Genomic DNA, 16,784 nt, shown 5'->3' with positions numbered 1-16,784 from the left:
CCACTATTGACATAATGACTAAGTTGGGCAAGGAGTATGTATGTATGTATGTATGTATGTATGTATGTATGTATGATGAAAATCATCAGATAAAAAAATATATTATTGACAGGAGTTAGGCTCAGTTCCTTCCCCTAAGGATAGTGATGGAAATGGTTTTATGTTTATAATTTTGCACAGACCTATGTGATGAAATTTGTCACCATCAACAGAGAGACAAACTGGCCTGTGCCTTCTGGTGTAACACAACAGGACACCGCCTTTATGCCACATTCTTGAGAAAGGCTTGATGTGATCGAATCTCAAGGAAACAGGAAGTCGAATTATCTCAGGGTATTCTACAAGACACTCAAAGCATTCCAAGCTTCAATGCCATGAAAGTCAGGATAGCTGTTATAGTTATGGAAACTACAGGCATGTGATGATCAAATGTGGCAGGTAGAGAAAAAGAATCTCTGAATGGCACTGAGAGATGTGGGGAAATGGAAGGTGTGTAACATGTTATATGTGTACATATTACACAGAATATTTCAGTAAGTGAGAAACGGGCTAGGATGCTAGAAAATTTCTACCAAAAATTCCAATCAGTGGGGTCTTACTAAAAGCTGCTGACTTATTTTGTGCTGTTATCTTCTAGCCTGTTGAGCTTTCTTTGCTCCATTCCCAATCAACATCATGTCTCAATACTCTGGCTAACTGATCCCTGCCTCCTCTACCTCACTCCTGGGTGGCAAAGACTCTGTGCTCCCTTCATAATACTGTGTGGATCTAGCTCAAAAACATTCAAATTCTTATCAAATGAATAAGTAGTTAAATTTGTATCCTTTTCTGAGTATGCCACCTACCTAATCATGGCGTCCCTACAGATTAAGACGCCATCGCTTTCTTGAGGCCCCAACACCAAGGCTTATTCATCCATTCAAAAATGTTCACAGGGCCAGAACGATGGTAGCTCAGTGGGCAAAGGCTCTTGCCACAAAGCCTGATGACCTGAGCTTGATTCCTGGATCCCACATCATAGAAGAGAGAACTGGGTCCTGAAAGTTTCCAGTGATTTCCACATGTGCACCCTGGCTTGCAATCCACCACTATCCTGCTCTCCACACACATGCACAAATAAGTACAATTTAACAAAAATATTTACAAAGTGCCAGCTAAGAGCCAAGTACTGCTAGGGTCCTGGCAGAGGGAAGGGAGGAAGCAAACAATACAAATTCCTGTTTTCAAAGGGCTGAATATATGCAGACAACCAAATAGGTCACTACAATGTAAAGAGATATGGGGTTGGGGATTTAGCTGGGGTTGGGGATTTAGCTCAGTGGTAGAGCGCTTGCCTAGCAAGCGCAAGGCCCTGGGTTCAGTCCCCAGCTCCAAAAAAAAAAAAAGAAAAAAAAAGAGAGATGTGCACAGTAAGAATAAACTCAGCTGCTAAAACTCATATGACGCATAGCTAGAGAAGGCTGGTCCAGTTCCTAAAGGGATTTTACCATCATCTGTCCAATGCTATTAAGAACACCAAGACATCTAACCAAGACTGCCCCAAATAGGACTATAATGGAATGCTCCCTCTGTGCAGGCCACATCTGGATAGAGCTAAGACTTCAAAGAAAAAGTGACTGGAAGCCCTGCCTATCCCTGGAGGAATCCATTTCCTCCCCACTCCTGATCCACAAGGGAATTTCGGTCAACGATCCTTCATACAGATGTGAAAACTGGTCCAGTTCCCATAAGACTCCATGGAGAGCAGCTGTGATGAAAGCATCCTCAGAGTACAGCATGGGTGTTGTTTAGCGTTTTCTCTCTCCTACCAAAGCAGTTGCACAGGCACAGGCTCGTTATTAAAGCCTGGGTGCCACGGCGGTAAGTGTGCTATTGCTCAACACCTGCATTGCCAAGGCAGAGATGAGCCGACCCATTTATTTCCTCTATCTCAATCCAGAAGGGAGCATTACGAGAAACTGAAAATAATACATTGGCAAGGAACAGAGATCACTCTGTGACAGAGGAATAACTGGGTAAAACTCAGAAGAATCCCGCCATGATCCTTCACATGCCCTCCCTCACTTATTAACAATGCCAGGGGTGAAACTTGCCATCTGGAACCATTCGCTCACCAATAATCTCCCCCCATGCATCAATCGAGAATGCTCGAAATTCCAATCCAAAGCTCTTTGAAGGATAATGATGGGCGTGGGACCCTGCCAGGCAGGCAGGATGGGATGGGATGCTCCATGGCAGGAACAGATGGCTTAAACAGAAGCCACCAATTCACTGTGACAGCCCCAGATTTAACTGTTCCCTTGAAGTCTTCAGCAGCACCATGGCCCAATCTATCCTGGCTTCTCCACAATCAAGGAGGGTGCTTCTCACGTCATGTAAAACTTAAATAAAATTAAAACTGGAAGGGTCTGCAGAGAGACGCCCCTTTCGCCATTCCCAGGCCTAGTGACACAGCAGAACCACTGAAGAGACATCTCTGTAGATTTCCATGCATACGGAAAGAGAATACATGAAATTTTCCAAGTGCCCAGCCTGTGTAAAGGCATGAATTTTGTTATTTTTCCATGTTTGTTGCGAATGGATTTTTGTTTGTTTGTTTGTTTGTTTGTTTGTGATGAGGCCTCAGTATATAACCAGTTGTGCTGGTTTGAGTGGGAATGTCTGCAGTAGACTTGTGTGTATTTGAACACTGGGTCCCCATTTGGTGGCGCTTTTCCAAGTAGCTTTGGAGGGGCACCTTTCCTGGAGGAAGCCTGCGGCTGGAGGTAGGCTTTGAGAGCTTATCCCCTCAGCCTCTCAGCCCCTCAGCTTACTCCTAGACTACTCTCTCTGCTCTGTGCTTGCTGTTCAAGATGTGACCTCTCTGCTTGCTGCTCCACCTACCATGTCTGCCAATTTTCCACCGTGAAGGATTCCTACCCCTCTGGAACCATAAACCCAAATCTACGCTTCTTCCTTTAACCTGTCTGGGTCATAGTGTTTTGTCACAGCCATGGGCAGTAACGGATGCAACCAGCTGACCTAACTCACCATGAAGCCCAGGTAGCCTGGAATGCTTGGTCCCCCTGCTTTGGCCTCCTGAGTGCTTGGTGTCTCTTCCTGGTCTTATTCTTTGCCTTTTCCCCAAAGCAATCATTATCTTGAATGCGGTTGATCCTATTCGTGCTTTGTTGATCTTTTGATTGGTTGTTTTTGAGACTGGGTCTTAGGTATCCCAGGGTGGCCTCAAACTCACTCCTCAGCCAAGCATGGCCTTTAACTATTGATCCTACTCTTTCTCCCTCCCAAATGCTGTCATTAACAGGCATGTCCACATCTCCTCGCTTATGCAATGCTAGGGATGGAACCAAGGGCTTCAATGAAAAATTACTCTATCCACTAAATTATATCCCTAGCGCTCTCCCCGCCTCCCGTGTGTGTGTGTGTGTGTGTGTGTGTGTGTGTGTGTGTGTGTGTGTGTGTGTGTGTATGTGTGTGTGTCTATTACACTGCCCCTTTGGTATATTTTTAAACACTGATAAATGACACAGTGCTCTATCATAGAACAACAGGAATTCTTTTTAAAATATTTTAATAATTCGTTTTTATCTTATGTGCATTGCTGCCTTGCCTGTATGAGTATCTGTGTGAGGGTGCCAGATTCCCTGGAACAAGAGTTATAAACAGTTGTGAGCTGCTGTGTGGGTGCTGGGAATTGGACCCAGGTCCTCTGGAAGAGTGGACAGCACTCTTAACGCTGAGCCAGCTCTCCAGTCCACAACAGGAATCCTTTAGTCAATGTCTTACTCTAGGTTTATCTGTGCCAATATGTGAAAGTGTATTTCACTCATATAAATTGCAATAGTTATTGTAATTTTGACTTATTTCTTTTAAGCCAAATTACACATATACTTTAAAATCTAGTGTCTTTTAAAGTCTATGCCTTTGAACTGGAAATTTTAACCTATTTGCATTTGTTATGAACACTAATATAACCCATTTATTTCTACAACCTTGTTTTATGTTTCCTAGTTACCAAAATTTTCTCTTTGCTGACTTTCTCTCTGTCTCCATTATTTATTTATTTGTATATGGATGAATGAATAAATATGTTATATATTCTTCTCACAGTTACTTAGTCCAGTGGGAGGGAAAGAATGAGCACAAAAATATTAAGAGTTATTTTTGTGTTGCTGTGATGAAACTCCAAGACCACGGCGACTCATCTGAAGTAAGTGTTTATTTGGGTTTGCAGTTCTAGAGGGAGAGTCCATAATGATAAGAAAGGCATGCGTGACAGAAGAGACTGAGAGGTAACATCCTCCACCACAAACACCAAGCCAAGCAGTCTGGAAGTGGGACAAGGATATGAGCTCTCAAAGCACACCTTGCTTTTTCAAGATTTCACCCCTGTTGAAATCCTTCCTCCATCAAGGCTTTACCACCTCCTTAAACATCGCCACCACCTGGGAAGCAAGTCTTCAAATGCATCAGCCTTTGGAGACATTTCTTATTCAAGCCACTACAAGGATGAACAGCCTACAAACAAACAAGAACAGCTATACAGCAAAAGGATCCCATTTATTGTAGAAGCTTCTGGAAGGCTTCCCTCAGGAAACAATATTCAGAGCAGAAAGGATTCACAGAAAGTAGGCAAAAGAATAAAGAAGAGAAATCACTGGGAGAACCAACAGATTCAAAGTCCTTAAGGCAGGGAAGGGTATTTAAGAAGAGGAGCACGTGCCACTGTTCCCAAAGGCCCAAGGCAAGGAGCAAAGCCACTGTAGATGAGGCCCCAGCAGAACAGAGGTGGAAATGGTCTTGAAGCCTTTAGAAGTCATGAGGGAGCAGGAAAGACACAGACACTGCATTCCAGTCCTCAGCATAATGTATGAAAAATAATGTCTCAACAAATGTTTGCAAAAGGATTAGTAGTCCATGAACAAATATAAAATCCGCCTGAGTTCAAGGTCATGCAAGGCTGAATTATAACCTCTCATTTGAAAAAAGGCAATTCAGAAAAACAAATACAGAAGTGTTCACATACTCCCACAAACACAGTGCAGAAAGATTCTTTTGCAATCCATCAGTTCTTTTCATTTTATTTCACCTTTTCCAGGTAAAACTAAGCAAATAATGTTTAATAATTTTGATAAATACACTATAATCCCATTTAATTCCATTCTCCTAAACTACGTTGTACATCTACTGTCCTTTTTATTTGTAAATAAAGAATATTCTATGATGGTACCCATCGATTATCATGGAAGCCTCATTTCTGAGTGGTCAGCTTTGCTAGTATTTGTGTTGTCTCTGTTTTCTATATTGTCTGGTTTTTATATGCACAATAACACCATATCATTTTTAAAAAATCCAGTAGAGCCACATGATCATTTTGCAGTGCTAAAGGAAGGGAACAGTCACCTTGAGCAAACCTAATAGAGCCATACAAATTTGCATCTCTTAGAAATTTCAGCGCAGGCAGGTAAGATGACTAAATGACAGCATTTAAAAGAACAGCCAAGAGACACTCTGCAAGGAATTCTGCCCATTCCTAAGAGGCTCGGATTTTAAAAGCACATACTGAAGAGCAGAACTGGCTTTCCAGATACGGGTCCCATTCTTCCCATCACAGAGGCAAATCTCCAGGGACCCAGCCGTTGAGTGCCAGAGGCCACATCCCTGGGCTCTTCCAGTTCCGGGAATATGATTGGACACATACTCAATCCAAACAGGTAACAATTAGTCACATCCTATTATCATCACACAAGAACACAACTGCCCAAGTGTGTGGGGTGAATGGGTGATTTAAGGGTGTGCTGTTAATGAAAGTGCTAGGCAGGTCATGTGGTACGCCTCATGTTTCAATTCACACCAAATATAAAAACCAATCTCATACCTATTGTATTTCTATCCCATTCATTCATTCATTCATTCATTCATTCATTCATTCATTCATTCATTCTGTTTTTTTCCAAGGCAAGGTTTCTCTGTGTAGCCTTGGCTGTCCTGGAACTAGCTCTGTAAACCAGATTGCCCTTCCACTCACAGACCAGCCTCTGCCTCCCTGGTGCTGGGATTAAAGGCATGTGCCATTACTACCACCCAGATTCTGTCCCATTTCTATTGCTATCTTTGCAAATACATAGTTTTCCTATGACATTAGCAAGGTGGTAAGAATATTTTTTTTTCATTTCTTCAATACTTATTGCAGACCTAAGGTTTCCAGAAGAACAATGAGTCAAAAGTAGAGTGTTAACTCTGCTCTCCAAAACCTTGCAATCAGAAGCCATTATGATTCATGTTATTAAAATTTACCACTATGCTATTGGTCGAAGACCAGAAAGTTCTAGAAGAAAATTTTATGTGCTATGGAAACTGTCATCTTAAACATAATTTACACAGAGATGGGAGGCTAGGAGTTTAGACTAAAAAATATTTTTAATCAGGAAAAAGTCTACTGTGACAGTTTGTGAAAAGAGCAAGGACTCACGATGAATGCTCATCTAAGAGACTCCCTCAGAGTCTGTCTGAAGAGTGCACATCTAAGAGACTCGCTCACTCAGGGCCCGGCTTTCCAGCGAGCACACATCCTTGGGCAGAGTCACCATTGATCCAGGTTGAGTCCCTGATGCCAGAAGAAACTGTTCATATGTCAATCTTTCTAATGTTCTGGTGAATTGAAGGGGTCAATTTGCCTACACCATAAAATGGAGCAAAGTGGACCCTACCTGTGTGTGGTAAGACGCTACTTCACTAGGCCCAGGAGAAGTGTGGCAGCTATCCACCTGGGAACAACTCCAATTCCCTAAAGTTGGTGGAGGAAAGCACAACAGAAAACAGGACATGGAAAATCTTTCAGGCCAATGGAGCCACTTAGGTAGGACTTAGCCCCTGAAATGTCAGAGGTTGTCTGGGTACCCCAAATCTAGCTGTGTGTGTGTGCGTGTGTGTGTGTGTGTGTGTGTGTGTGTGTGTGTGTGTGTGTGTGTGTGTGTGTGTGTGTTGCTCTGCTCAGTTTTCTTCATCAAGCATGGTACGGAGTTGCTGAAGGACATTCCCATGCAGGTATAGAATGTACTTTGAATATATCTCCTCTACATTCCATGATTCTCCTGCTTCATGTTCTCCTACTAGTTCACTTGGTTACCCTAGAAAAAGATCACTCTGCTTTTATATTATATTCACATATATGATTGTGTGAATATATATTGTATATATATATGTATATATGTGTGTGTATATATATATATATACATACATACACACATCCCATAAATGAGAGAAAACACACTTGTCTTTTTGAGATTGACTTAATTCTCTTAGAATGGTTATCTCCAGTTGTATCCATTTTCCTGCAAATGGCATCATTTCATTCTTCTTTATGACTGATAACAATTCTGTGGTGCATGTGAACCACATTGTCTTTGTCCATTTCTCTGTTGATAGATTGCTCCAGTTGGAATGACAGCCATTCAAAAAAGAAATAAAGGAAGGAAGGAAGGAAGGAAGGAAGGAAGGAAGGAAGGAAGGAAGGAAGGAAGGGGAAGGAAAGAACCAAAATGGGTAATAAATATCATCACGGAAGCAGACGGAAGGGAACTCCTACACACTCCTGTGAATTAGCCTAACCACTAAGAGAGCAGGCATGCGCATCCCTCAGGAGACTAAAGATAGATATGGTACATGACCCTGAGAATTCACTCGAAGGGTTCTAAGCCAGCATCACAGAGGACCTTGCATATTACTGTTCACTACAGCCTGTTTGCCATAGCTAAATCATGGACCAGCCCGGAATAAACTTCAAATGACTCTCCTGTCGAGACCAGCATTTCTGTTTGTGTGTAGTTCTGCCCACCAACTGCTTCAGCACTCTTTGTTAAATGAGCCAAGGTCTTTTCATACAGAAAAAAATCACTAGTTTCAAAATTCTCACTCCATAAAATTATTCCTGAAAAATCTTCCCAGAAAGCAGATTTATTTATTTAAAACGCATCTCAAGTTGCTCCTTCTCAGCACCTTTTTTTATGAGAAGAATTAGAACTTATTAAAGCTGTTAGAATAATTGGCTTTCCATATGCATACCCTGAAGAGTTGAAAAGATAACCATTCTAACATTTCTGTTCATGTTTATTCATAGTTATGGTAATTCTGTAAAGTGAATATTAAACATAGCATATATAAATACACACACATGCACACACACACATACACACATACACACATACACACATACACACGCAGGCATATGCACACTCACTCACACATACACATACACACACAGACACACACATACACACACAGACACACACACACATATATATATACATATATATATATATATATATATATATGTTCTCTATGATGTCAGTACCAGAATCCTTAATGATTGATGGTTTCACCCTCGAATAAGGAATCCACTTGAGTGGATGGAACTAGAACCCAATGTGTTTCAGACACCATAAATAATAGTCATTGCTCCATGTTTCAACTTTCCTTCTTTGAAAAATTAACAAAATCATCATGATAAAAATCTTACAATTGAAAGGAAAATCTTTTACATTGATTAGAGGTATTTGGTTTCAAATATGTGGATATTGTGAGATTTTTCCAAGAAAATACCCTTCCTGACCAAAAAGCCTCGCGTTAAAACCATCTGCAGGGTTGAAGAACTACAGACTTGGCTGGATTCCCAGGGACAGAGAGCAGAAAGTAACATGAGAAGTGTTCACTAAATGTGTGCACGGGGTGGGGAGAAGGCTCAGCACTTAAGAGTGAACGTTGCTCTTAAAGAAGACTTTAAGTTCATTCTCCAGCGTGTACATTGAGCCACTGACAACTGCCTACTTGAAGCTTCAGGGAGATCTGGCTTCCTCTGTGGCCTCCACAGGCACCTACACTCATGTGCACAGACCCACACACAAGCACACATGCAGACACACAATTATATAAAGCATGCAGTTCTTATGGTTGAAAAGTTAGTTGTCCCTCCTCCGAAAGCCTGGGTCCTCTTTTTGACCCAGTCAGTCATCACTCTGTCTGAAACTCTACAATTCTGAGGACAAGAAGTCATTGAAACTTTCTCCCATGATAAAAGAAAGTTTCTGTTTCTTTTTTGCAGGTTGGTTGAATTTTGTTTGTTTTGTTCGTTTTGAATAGGGTCTCACTCTAAAGCTCTGGCTGCAGTCAGAATCAAAGTCCTTCAGCATCAGCCTTTGGGATGACAGGCATGAACCATCACTTCTTCCTGGGTTTCTCCTTCTCCCCCTATCTGCAAAGACCCAGAAAACAGGAGACTCTGACTCATATCTCTCTCTCTTTCATTCATACTCACCCCTCTGTGTGTGTGTGTGTGTGTGTGTGTGTGTGTGTGTGTGTGTGTGTGTGTTGAGCATGTGCAGAAATGTGGTACCTGTGGAAGCGATTGGTTGATATCAATTGATGTGAGATGTCTTCTTCAATTGCTCTCTGCCTTGATTTTTGAGACAAAGTCCCTTGATGAACCTGGAAAACATGGATAGACTAGAATGGCTCACTGTAGAACTCTGGGATTCACTTATCTCCCAGTGCTGAGATTGCAGATGAGTGCCTCTCTCTCTCTCTCCCGCTCCCTCTCCCTCCCCCCTCTCTGTGTGTGAATATATATTTATACATATAAGATTCAAACTCAAGTCCTCATACTTGCCCAGCAGGTGCTCTACTGACTGAGCCATCTTCCCAGCCTGTGACCCATTTCTTAAAAGTTCCTTTAAGGATTTGACCCTGACAATATCCAAGTGGATGAAAATGCATCTGATGTTATCCAAAGCAGCCCTTGAGAACTGTTCTTCCCCTGAGTCAACAGAAAAGAAATGGGAGCTGGACATGCTGGGATGGTAATTAACACACCTAACACCACAGTGCTCAGGAAGCTGAGGCAGGAGGATCATGAGTCCATGGCCAACTTGAGCTACATATGAAGTTCCAGACCAGATTGGAGTGATACATAATGAGAGCCTCTCTCAAACCGAAGGCTGGGGTTTTATCTCAATGGTCAAGCATTTTCACAGAATCCACAAGATCCTAGGCTCAACTCCAATATTCCGTCCTCCAATATATGGTGGATTAAGTCACTTATAAGAAAAGAAGAGGATTAATGAACTAGAAGGGGAAACTAATCAGGAATTCAGAAGAGTTATCCAGCTCCTCTCTCATCAGTGAACCCCTTAGAAAAGTCACCAAATTGATTTGTTTTTCCTTCTTACCTGCAGGCTGCCATTACTTCTTGGAGATTAAAAAAATATAAACCAATTCTCAGGTCTGACTGTAAATAATTGCATCAGAACTGCTGGAGAAGGATGTGGGCATCACTATTTCCTAAAGTGGCCCATCCGATTCCATCAGACTGTAGGTCTAGGATTCCCTGTAGAGGGGATTTGTAAAAGAACACAGCTCCATGGATGCTCGGGAGGATGACAGGGAGCAGTAAATACAGAGTGCCGGGGAAGTGTCACTAAAGACGATGATGATGGATTGTGTGGGCGGGACAAAGGATGGCAGTGACACTGGAAGGCAGCTGGGAGGCAGATCAGCATCCCAGCTGCTTCTTGCTAATTGTGTAGTGTGTGACGATGACAGTTGTTCTCGGTGTCAACTTGACGACATCTGGAAATATGTGCTCAAGTGGCTGGGTACACCTGTGAGAAATTTTTCTTGACTAAACTATTTGAAGTCAGACAACCCGCCCTAAATCGAGGTCTTCTAAGGTAGGAAAATGTGGCAAGGACCTTCCCCTAATGAATAAAGATTTCAGGGGACCAATCACTGGGCGACAAGTAGGCGGGACTTCCAGGTTGGAGGTGGGGTAGAGAGGAGGAGAAAAGGGACTTGTAGATTTTTTTGGAAAAGAGATTTGGGGGTGCAAAATGTAACTAAAGGCCCCCGGGTAAATGGAGGCGGCAGATCTGCCACACGAGGATTTAATTTAGTACGACTTTCTAATTAGGATATTAGCTGTTGAGCCCAGCAATTTTGTTGCCTGTTGATTCTAAACTAAGGTTGTGTGGTGTTTTCCTTCGCGTGGGTTGACTCAACTGGCTTCAAGAGAAAGGTATGGTGGCAGGGCACCCCAGCCAGTCATGGAAGTTAGACAGCGACCCGCCATGGGAACACAGCAAGTCGGCTGGAGAGATTTCAGGAAGCTCAGGGCCAGAGAGTGTGCCAAGATGAGAACAGCCCATGGGTGCCATGTGAACCGCCGGTGCCCTGTCTAGTGTAGGATGGTGCATGATTTGGTATTTCTCACTACAGAAAGGCACTCTTAAATCGGGGTCACCACCTTTTGGTGGAGGGGGGAAGCTTGCTCTTTGCCTGCTTGCTCTCACTCTCACTGGCAAGTTCATCCCTTCACTGGCGTTACAGCCTACCTCTTTGGGATTCAATGTACATGGAAGACTAGCTGAGACATCCAGCCCCGTGCACTGAACAACTACTGGATTCTTGGCTTTCCGATGATAGACAGCCATTGGTGGACCAGCTGGATAAAACCTAGAAGCCACCCTAATAAAATCATACATGTATATGAAAGAAGGGTTAGAGACCAAGAAAAGCATATGACTCCACAGAAATCAAGAGCTCTTGGAAGCCACCAGGCCTGTGGTTTCCCACGGTTCCTACGAGACATTAAAGTCTAATGACTTCATGATATAAGTGGCTTATGGCCTATGCTCTGGCATGCAAGTCTCCTGTGTGTGTAACCCACTTTACCCTCCTGTGCAGCTTCAGACTGAACATTAGTATCATTTGAAACCTCTTCTATCTTCTCTCCAGAAGAGTGTGTGATTAATGCACTCAGCGAACTTCCATTAGCTTTCAAGAATCTCATTTGTTCAAGGGTTTTTCTCTTTTTTCTTTCTTGGGAGGCTCTTGATTACCATCATCTGTTGAGGGAGTTTGATTTCAATTATTTCCTCTGAGGAAGAGTTCCTCTAACTGGAAAGTGAGAAATAAACCGAATTTCTCTATTGGTAATACATTAAAGACAGTATTGGAATGGAGAACCTAGGGAAGCCCAGAGCTTGGGAACCAAGATCAAAACCTTCCTTGGTATGCTGGGCATGGTGGTGCATGCTTTTAATCACACTTGGGAGACAACAGATATCTAAGAGTTTGAGGCCAGCCTTGTGTATATAGAAAGTTCCAGGCCCGGCAATGCTACATAGTGAGACCCATTTTTCTAAACAAACAAAAACTTTAAAAAAATAATCCTCCTTGGTGTGGGAGAGTTGGCTGACGATGACCCTCAGATACAAGGACAGGTCCGTTTCCTCTCCAGGACTGAGTGCTGGGAAACCAGCATGAGAATTTCTGTTCCCACGTACTGGTGTTTTATTTTGTTGTTTGGTTGTTGTATTGGGTTCTTCTACCTCTACCTCCCTTCCAACTGCCCCCATCACTAGGTAGGAAAGAAAGGAGGTTAGAAGGTAAAAGGGATGTAGACCTCTATAGACTACTTCCTGCTGATTAAGGGGCCTTGGGTTCCTTGGGGCAAGTGCAATCGTGTCGTCGCGATATTTCCAACTTCTGTCAAACTGCAACAACAGAAACCAGCAGCAGCCTCCTCAGAGTAGCACTGCCTCTCTCGGGGCTCTGGCATGCATGCCTTTTCCAGAGTCCCCAGAATTAAACTATCTGCAGCTGGCAAAGTTCACACCCTTGCTAATGCACAGGGCAAATCTTAATCACCTGCTATGAAGAAGCCTCTTATCCCACAGCTAGGATTAAAACAAAAACAGTCACACAACTGGGTTTTTAAAGAAAACATTTGTCACTGCATTCACTGTCTCATGGCCTCCCTCTTCTGTGCACCACACTATCTAGGAGCGAAAGTTCTCTCACCTAAGGCTGTTTAGTTAGTTGATCATGTTTCTTTTTCAAAGAAAAAAAATTCCTGTTTTATTGCATTAGTGACCCCATGTATTCTATGTGTTTAAATTGTCATTGACAATCACGAAGTAGGAATAAGTATTCATCATTGGCTTCCCAGTGTGGCCAGGCTAACACCCACGAGGTTCCCACTGCACAGCAGAGACTTCCTTTTCCTTCTAGAGATGATGGCTGAGCTGTGACCCTCCTAGAAAGGCCGGAATAACAGAAAGAGTAATCTCCTGGGCATCAACTATTCCTGCACATCTCTAGCACTTCAAAACCAATTAATTACAGAAAATAAAGTTGACAACCCAGTCTTTTCCAGTCATTAAACTCAGTCCCCAGTGCACTAGATGCCATAGCATGACTTATAATAAGCTATATATGTATTTGGACATTTGTTCCTGGTTTCTAGCAAAGAGCTCTTAAAGGCCCTTATGATTGCCCAAGCACTAGGAGCCCCAGGAGAACTTTCTTATCTAATATTTCGTTGTTGGCCCTAGTTCCTGACAGAGAACTCCTAATCCCTTGGGCTTTCTTGGGTAATAAGTGCCTATTTTGTTATTCTAACGATGTCACTGTTGGATGTTCCAATAGGACCAAAAAGACCAGACATCCTTGGAAGCTTTGGACTTCAACCCCACCTCCCACCAGCCAGGAAGGGAAAGAGGTTGGAAACTGGTTACTAGTAGATCATACTTACCTGATAGAACCTCCCTAAAACTCTACAAGTTATAGAGTTTTGAGAGCCTCTAGATTTCTGAATACACAAAGGTTCTTGGAGGGTGCTCTCAATTACCAGAGGACATGGGCCCCACAGCCTGCCCTTGGCATCTCTTTCAAGCTGTCTGTTCCTGAATCATATCCCTGTGTACAAAAACAATAACTGTAGGAACTCCCTGAGTCTTGTGAACCTTTCACATCAGAAGATGGCTTACTGTACATCAGGAAGTCCTAACTTCTAGCCCATCAGTCAGCAGTACAAGTCAGACTTTGGATGGGTGTATGAAGAAGGTGAGAATACATTCAGGGGACTGAGCAGACTGAGATCTGAGGGTGTCTCAAGGAAAGGAGTCTCAGAGTCTAGTTGACTTACAGGACACAGGCCTGATGTGAGTACCTGGTGATGCCATCTAAGGCCATAGGGAGGTCCTGGCCTGTGCTGCCACCAATGGCCATATTAGCAGCAAAAGTCTGTTACCACCAAAGGCCAGGTGGATGTTGCTGATCTGGTCTGCCACCTGGGGTCATGTTGATGTCTGAGGGCTGTGCAGAACTGGCCCTGTTTCTCACCTGGGCATCACGGGAGAGCTGGTCTTGAAGGCATGAGAACAGGGGAGCCATCCCTGCCCCTCACCAGCTGCAGCACTTGGGAGAGTGAGTCCTGCACCTTGTCCAGGAAACACAGTAGAACTGACCCTGGTCATGGGAATTCAGGTGAGCCAGCCCAGAGGGCACGAGTGTGGGGGAACTAGTCTCCTAACGTGTATGCTATATGGTGGCATGGGCAAGGGAAAGATGTCTTCTCCCCCTCTCCCCACCCTGTGGCCCTCACCTATGGCAAGCAGGAGATCTGGCCCCAAGGTCATGAGAGCAGAAAATCTAGCCTGCCCCTGATTGACTACAACACTCAGGAGAACAGGCCCTGCACCTTTTCTGGGCAGCAAAGAAGAGCTAGCCCTGGTTTCTGGGATTATAGACGAACCAGCCTGAGGGCATCAGAACAGGAGAGCTAGCTCTGCCTCTTGCTGGCTGCAGCACTGGGTGAGTTAACCATGGCAGTGCTGGCATGGGAGAGTTGGCAGGCTGACCTGCTCAACTCTCACCCAGGCCCAAGTCCAGGGCTCTGAGTTGACCCACCCCAACATCTAACCCATCTATAAACTCCTGGAAGACATAAGGGGCCAGTCCTATGGATCCAAAGCTGTAGAATCTCCCTGACACAGGACAACAACAGGAACTTGAGGGGAGCGTCAGTGAGGATCCAATATTAATAGAGTAGCAAAAGCCAGAGGTCTGGAACCAGATCAATGACTCACTGAAATGAACTTTTGCAAGTAAAGAGTATGAACACAGAGTACTGTGTGACACACCTCAGCTTCCATCATGAGAGATTCTTTTTTTTTCCAGGGAAGGTTGCAAGGGCAGAACGTGGGTCTGAAAGAATGGAGAAATGAGTGGGATTGCAGTGCATAATATGAAATTCACAAAGAATCAATAAAAAGTTAAATAAAAAAGTATGGTAAATATGAACTTTAATAATTTTGTAAGCAAAAGTAACTAAGCATTGTCTTACTGTATGTGGTTTGATTTAATATATCATATTAGCAGAACAGCACACAGAAAGTTCAGTAGCTTAAACTGACTTCTCTTTTGCTCTTCCCTGATTCGTCAGTTCTGTCAGGAAGAACAAAGTGGATCTTGGCAACAGCATCTGAGACTCTAACCGTCAGAGTAGGAGCTCAGCTCTGTACTAAGAGTCTCCATGAGGCAGAGGCAGCCTCTATTTTCTGAGTTTGGCTTCTGGACCAATTAGACCTGATACATCTTGCTATTTCCAAAGGCCAAGCTCCCTCTTTTTAAGGCTTCCTTTAAAAAGCTGAAAGCCCTGCCTTTCGGTACAGACTCTGGACTCTCCTTGCCTGGTCCTCGCCTTTCAGTACCTTAGGTGACAGGAATTCTCAGGAATGGGACTGTTGGTAACTTTACCTCTACACATTAGGTAGATACACACTTCAAAATAGTTGGGGAAATTCTGAAATTGGAGAGCTAAAGAAATGGCTTGGCAGTTAAGACTCCAGCTGAGTCCTCAGAGCCTAGGTCCTGACCAAGTTTTCACACACCACTGTCAGGAACACGCTATCCCTCTGCCTTCAGTACCATGGCATTCAGACACTGAGAGCAAGCTCATCATGAGCTGAACATGTGAGAGCCTTTGATTCCTCATTTCAATCGGCAGTTGCAAGGAGTTCTGATCCTATGGGTTGCATTTTGACAATGCATGCTTTTCGTCATAACCAGCTTCTTTCTGAGAAGAGGGCTGTTTTCCAAATCCATGGTATAGATAGATAGATAGATAGATAGATAGATAGATAGATAGATAGATAGATAACATAAGTATAGATGATAGATAGATAACATAAATAAATAAATAAGGACTTCATTTTACATATAACATCAGAGCTAATGAGTTTCTAGGATTCAGAAAGCCTATACTATTGTCTGGTCACTTGTGCTTCTACCCTTAAGTCTCTCACACCACCTCCACCAGCTCCAAGTTTGGCATATGATGACCAGCCATATCTGAGACCTTTCTTGGTGAAAACGTAACCATCCAGAAGCTAAGTTATGACCAAAATACAGAAAGAAGACAGCATCCCGATAGAGTGTTTTCAGCTAACACCTGAAGCAGAAACAATTAAGTGCAAGCCTTGTGAGCACATTGAAACTAAGATCTCCTAATGGATTTCATAATTGTAATAATCTCTCCATCACTGTTCCATAACAGGTTCCTTCTTATGTCCTCAGAAACAAAGCACTTTTCATCTGGGCAGTTTAGAGAATTTGTTTCACATCCATTAGACCTTTGACCAGGGACTGTATTTATGTCTAGATAGATAGATGCAGCCATTGTCATCCTGTGACCCCCATTAGCTCACGAGTGTCCCATGGGCCATTGCTCCCCACATTGCCCCTTTGCTCTGTTTTTCCAGTGTGCATGAGGATCAGCATCTGTGAGCATTCGGCTTTCCTAGGTGAGGTTCTTACAGTTAAATAAAGCAATTGCGTTATAAAACTACACCTCAGAGCTAGAAAACACTGTGGAAATCCAGTTCACCGCTTCTGTTCATAATAGAGTAATAAGGTAGAGAGACTGTGTCTCGCACAAGCCAGGGAGT

Source organism: Rattus norvegicus, chromosome 1, assembly GCF_036323735.1.
Source record: "Rattus norvegicus strain BN/NHsdMcwi chromosome 1, GRCr8, whole genome shotgun sequence".
In the NCBI taxonomy this organism is placed as follows: Eukaryota; Metazoa; Chordata; class Mammalia; order Rodentia; family Muridae; genus Rattus; species Rattus norvegicus.
The sequence above is the reverse complement of the archived record's forward strand: the minus strand, read 5'-3'. Positions refer to the sequence as shown.